Below are 6,651 nucleotides of genomic sequence, written 5' to 3'. Positions count from 1 at the left end.
TTCTTCTATCGCATGCACTTTTTTATTAGAAGATCTTTCAGTATGCCATTGAGAATAATTAACCATAATATTATCTAGGAGTTTAGTAGCATCTCCTAAAGTGATTTCCATAAAAGTGCCTCCCGCGGCCGAATCTAAAAGATTTCTAGAAGCAAAATTCAATCCGACATAATTTTTTGTATAATCATCCACAAATTTAAACCATGAGTAGGGCAATTACGTATCATTAATTTCATTCTCTCCCAAGCTTGTGCAACATGTTCATGATCAAGTTGCTTAAAATTCATAATATCGTTTCTAAGAGAGATAATCTTAGCGGGAGGAAAATACTTAGAGATAAAAGCATCTTTGCACTTGTTCCAAGAATCAATACTATTTTTAGGCAAAGACGAAAACCAAGCTTTAGCATGATCTCTAAGCGAAAAAGGAAATAGCTTCAATTTAACGACATCATTATTGACATATTTTTTCTTTTGCATATCACATAAATCAACGAAGCTATTCAGATGAGTAGCGGCATCTTCACTAGGAAGGCCGGCAAATTGATCTTTCATAACAAGATTCAACAAGGCAGTATTGATTTCACAAGATTCAGTATTGGCAAGAGGAGCGATCGGAGTGCTAAGGAAATCATTATTATTGGTATTGGTGAAGTCACACAATTTGGTAGTATCTTGAGCCATCGCGACAAACAAGCAATCCAACACACGAGCAAACAAAAGGCAAGCGAGAAAAGGCAAACGAAGAAAGGAGGAGGGGAAGGAGAAGGAGAAAGAGAGGGCGAATAAAACGGCAAGGGTGAAGTGGGGGAGAGGAAAACAAGAGGCAAATGGCAACTAATGTAATGCGAGAGATAGGGATTGTGATGGGTACTTGGTATGTTGACTTTTTGCGTAGACTCCCCGGCAACGGCGCTAGCAATTCTTCTTGCTACCTCTTGAGCTTGCGTTGGTTTTCCCCGAAGAGGAGAGGATGATGCAGCAGAGTAGCGTGAGTATTTCCCTCAGTTTTTGAGAACCAAGGTATCAATCCAGTAGGAGGCCACACTCAAGTCCCTTGTACCTGCACAAAACGATAGCTACTCGCAACCAACGTGATTAGGGGTTGCCAATCCCTTCACGGTCACTTACGAGAGTGAGATCTGATAGATAGTATTTTTGGTATAGAGATGCAAAGTGAAAAGTAAAAGGCAAAGTAAAAAAGCAAAAGCAAGATTAAAGTGATGGAGGTTGATATGATGAGAATAGACCCCGGGGCCATAGGTTTCACTAGTGACTTCTCTCAAGAGCATAAGTATTCTACGGTGGGTGAACAAATTACTGTTGAGCAATTGGCAGAATTGAGCATAGTTATGAGAATATCTAGGCATGATCATGTATATAGGCATCACGTCCGTGACAAGTAGACCGAAACGATTCTGCATCTACTACTATTACTCCACTCATCGACCGCTATCCAGCATGCATCTAGAATATTAAGTTAAAAACAGAGTAACGCTTTAAGCAAGATGACATGATGTAGAGAGATAAATTCATGCAATATGAAATAAATCCCATCTTGTTATCCTCGATGGCAACGATACAATACGTGCCTTGCTGCCCCTTCTGTCACTGGGAAAGGACACTGCAAGATCGAACCCAAAGCTAAGCACTTCTCCCATGGCAAGAAAAACCAATCTAGTAGGCCAAACCAAACTGATAATTCGAAGAGACTTGCAAAGATAAACAATCATACATAAAAGAATTCAGAGAAGATTCAAGTATTATTCATAGATAGACTTGATCATAAACCCACAATTCATCGGTCTCAACAAACACACCGCAAAAAGAAGAAGATTACATCGAATAGATCTCCACGAGAGAGGGGGAAAACTTTGTATTGAGATCCAAAAAGAGAGAAGAAGCCATCTAGCTACTAACTATGGACCCGAAGGTCTGAGGTAAACTACTCACACTTTATCGGAGAGGCTATGATGATGTAGAAGCCCTCCGTGATGACGGCCCTCTCCGGCGGAGCTCCGGAACAGGCCCCAAGATGGGATCTCGTGGATACAGAAAGTTGCAGCGGTGGAATTAGGTTTTTGGCTCCATATCTGTTCGTTTGGGGGTACGTAGGTATATATAGGAGGAAGAAGTACATCGGTGGAGCTTCGGTGGGCCCAGGAGGGTGGGGGGCGTGCCTGGGGGTATAGGGCGCGCCCCCCTACCTCGTTACCACCTCGAAGCTTCCTTGGCGTAGGGTCCAAGTCTCCTGGGTCATATTCGGTGAGAAAATCACGTTCCCGAAGATTTCATTCCGTTTGGACTCCGTTTGATATTCCGTTTCTTCGAAACACTAAAATAGGCAAAAAAACAGCAATTCTGGGCTGGGCCTCCGGTTAATAGGTTAGTCCCAAAAATAATATAAAAGTGGAAAATAAAGCCCAATATAGTCCAAAATAGTAGATAATATAGCATGGAGCAATCAAAAATTATAGATACGATGGAGACATATCAATGGCCACCGGAGAGGGATTCCCCCCTCCGGCAGGGTGCCGGAACGGGTCTAGATTGGTTTTCGGTGGCTACGGAGGTTTCTGGCGACGGAACTTCTGATCTATATGCTCCTCGATGGTTTTAGGATATATTGGTATATATAGGAGGAAGAAATACATCAGGGGAGCCACGAGGGGCCCACGAGGGGGGTGGGCGCGCCCCCTGCCTCGTGCCTTCCTCGTTGCTTCCCTTACGTACACCCCAAGTCTTTTGGATTGCTTCCGTTCCAAAAATAAGTTCCGCGAAGTTTCAGGTCAATTGGACTCCGTTTGATTTTCCTTTTCTGCGATACTCTAAAACAAGAAAAAACAGAAACTGGCACTGGGCTCTAGGTTAATAGGTTAGTCCCAAAAATCATATAAAATAGCATATAAATGCGTATAAAACATCCAAGGTTGATAATATAATACCATGGAACAATCAAAAATTATAGATACGTTGGAGACGTACACTGGTGAAGATGTTGATGGAGATTGACCCCCTCCCGATGAGAGGATCGTTGGTGATGACGATGGTGATGATTTCCCCCTCCCGGAGGGAAGTTTCCCGGCAGAACAGCTCCATCGGAGCCCTAGATTGGTTCCGCCAAGGTTCCGCCTCGTGGCGGTGGAGTTTCGTCCCCTGAGCTAGCTTATGATTTTTCTCAGATGAAAGACCTCATATAGCAGAAGATGGGCATCAGAGGGCCACCAGGGGGCCCACGAGGCAGGGGGCGCCCCACCACCCTCGTGGACGGTGGGTGGCCCCCCTCTGGTACTTCTTTCGCTCAATATTTTTTATATATTCTGAAACGTGCTCCCGTGAAGTTTCGGGACTTTTGGAAATGTGCAGAATAGGTCTCTAATATTTGCTCCTTTTCTAGCCCAGAATTCCAGCTGTCGGCATTCCCCCTCTTCATGCAAACGTTGTAAAATAAGAGAGAATATGCATAAGTATTGTGACATAATGTGTAATAACAGCCCATAATGCAATGAATATCGATATAAAAGCATGATGCAAAATGGACGTATCAACAAGCTCAAAGGGAAATACTCAAGACTTGATCAATCACAAATTGCTTTGGTCAAAAGAGAGAGGAAGAGTGGATCTATGCATGGGTGAAATCTCTCTCAAGAACTCTCCCAAATCTCCCCGGGATCTAAGATTTGGTGTAGGGCAGGGACGAAGCTCTAGTATGGATGCTGGGGTCAATTGACCCCAATGCCTTCGAGTATTTGAAACTAACTAGGTCCATCGAAACTGCTTTGACCCCAGCCCAAAATATGTGTTGACCCCAGCCCAGTAGCTAATGTCCAATTATTCATTGTCTCAGACCATAACATCCGTAAATTCTAGTAATAAAAGATAAAAAAGAATGTGCCGTACAGCTCCACACAGCGTTAGCACACAAGGCCCAATGCATACGTGGCTTAGGCTTACACACCATAACACACGTACACGTTTGACGTTTCGTGAACAGCCCAGGTCGCCCCATCGCCTTCGCCTAATCTTTTCCACACCCCAACTCTCAATCCCTAATCCCCAATTTGCAACGGCCACGAACATCGGCGATCTCTAATCTCCAAGGGTGATGCCAGCCGGCCGGCCGCCGCCGTATAATCCTTAATCTTCTGAGTGTTGGTTGCCCAATTGGCACTTGCCCTCCTCGTAGGTTGTTCTCACTCAGGTACGCCAATCTCTTTCTTAGTTTCTCTTGGTCTCACGCACTAACAACTCTGTCTCTCCGGATGGCTAATTACTAAATTTGCGTTTATGTTTTTTTGCTGCATCTAGGAGGCTAGGGCTAGAAGGATATGGACAGATTTCTGCTCAAACGAACTACACCAGAGACTGATCTGGCAGGGACTTCGAGGTCAGTTAGACTAAGGCAAGATTACACATCAAATATTGGTACTACTACTACAGTAGATATTAATTTGGATGAACTTCCTTTTGATCCGGCCAATCGAAAAAGAATATCACAGTACACTAAGAATCCAAAGAAGCAAGGTGAGATCAGAAGAATATATTTAACTAGAGGACCTTATAGGCCAAAATAAGGCTTTGTCAGAGGATATCCGCAGAAGACCATTGGAGGATTCGAAAGAAGATTCAAGCCAGAATGGTTTAAAGATTATCATTGGCTAGGTACAGTGATAAAGTGCATAAGGCATTTTGCCAATGTTGCTATTTGTCCATAGATTGCATCGACGGTCAAGGTGGGAATGGTGCATTTGTTGTCAATGGTTTCACTAGTTGGAATAAGAAATACAGATTGGATACTCATGTGGGTGAGGTTAATAGCTATCACAATGTAGCTGCTAAAAGGTGTGATGCCTTGATGAATCAAGATCAGTCCATTAAAGTTGCCCTCAACAAGCAAACTGATATCACAAAAAGGCAAAATCATATTTGGCTGAATACTTCCGTCGAATCTGTTAGATACTTGTTACATCAAGGTTTAGCTTTCCATGGCAATGATGAATCAGAGGAATCCAAAAATAAGGGGGATTTTCGAGAGTTGGTACAAACATTAGCAAATCAGAATGAGGATGTGAGGAATGTACTTCTTAAGAATGCTCCAAAAAATTGCAAATGGGTGTCTCCAGATATTCAAAAGGAACTTGCAAATTATTTTGCAAAGGTAAATTACTACTTATTCAATGAGGACGAGAGTTTGATGATGGATTCAATGAAGTAAATTCTGCATTGCTTATTCACATGGCTTCTTTCAACCCAAAAAACTCTTTCGCTGCTTTTAACTTGGAGAGTTTGTTGAAGCTAGCTGAGTTTTATCCTGGGGATTTCGATTCATCAAAATCGATGGATCTTGGACATGAACTTCGGATTTACATTGACAATGTCCGAGCAGACCAAAGATTTGCCAATTTGGATGGCATTGCGGATCTTGCTAAAAAGTTGGTGGACACTAAGAAGCATCTTGCTTTCCCTTTGGTGTATCAATTTCTGAAGCTAGTGCTAATTTTGCCGGTTGCCACAACGTCAGTGGGGAGATGCTTTTCAGCAATGAATATTGTGAAGAGTGTTTTACGCAACAAAATGGGTGACCAGTTCATGAGTGATTGCTTGATTTGCTATGTGGAGAAAGATATATTTCCTACCATTATGAATGACGTCGTAATTGATCTATTTAAGAAGATGGGAGATCGAGAAGGCAAGTTATAAAATGTGAGTCTAACATCACTCTAACTTTTTGTTTATGCTATTTATTCTCTATATTATTTATTACACACCATTGTTGTGAATATAATTTATTACTTTCGTTCATCCTTTTCAGGAAGTTACAAATGAAATTGTTAGAAGTCATCTTTTTTTGCTTATTTTCCCTGAATATGTAAAACAAATGATTTTATGACTTTGTGGAACCAGTACTTGGTATGATAATCTTATTATTATGATACTAGTTTATCATTGGCTCATTGCATATTTTCGCTCTTCATGTCGCCCTTGGATGTTATTTCTATTTGTGTTATAGTGGGCATATTTTTGGTTTTTCCTCTTTATATTGCTCTCAGTGTGAGTCACACCATAGCATTTGTTGTAGTAGGCATTGGACATTGGTTGACCCCAATGACAATTTTTTCTAGCTTCGTCCCTGGTGTAGGGGAAAGGAGAGGGGGCCTTTTCAATTTTCTAGGCCAGATATTTGTGTTTACTCAACCCCTTCATGATGTGGTGAAGAGGTGTATATAGGCTAGAAGAAAATGAGGCATTTGGGACATTTTTTGTAAGTGCCTGGATGTCTTGGTAGCAACCCAAACGTTCAACTGTTGTAGCTTTGCATAGGGAAAGCTAGAACAGGGGAACAAACAGGGCATGGGCCATACTTTAGGAATCTAGACCTCCCGGCCATAGCTCGGACGTCTGGCACGGAGCCCAGACCATTGGGCAACGAGGCACAACATGTTGTTGATTTTGGGCGCCATGCCCGGACTGCCGAGTAGCAACCTAGACATCCGGCTTAGTCCGGATGAAACTGCTCTCTGATACTCATCTGACCACTGCGTTCGGATAGGGTAGAAATCTACTAATGATTTTAGTACTTAAGTCGAATGTCTGGTAGCAACCCATACCATCAGGCCATCGACTAAACATATCCAGATAGCAGCCCAGAAAA

The sequence above is a fragment of the Triticum urartu genome, chromosome 1 (genome assembly GCF_003073215.2).
Source record: "Triticum urartu cultivar G1812 chromosome 1, Tu2.1, whole genome shotgun sequence".
Taxonomy (NCBI): Eukaryota; Viridiplantae; Streptophyta; class Magnoliopsida; order Poales; family Poaceae; genus Triticum; species Triticum urartu.
The sequence above is the reverse complement of the archived record's forward strand: the minus strand, read 5'-3'. Positions refer to the sequence as shown.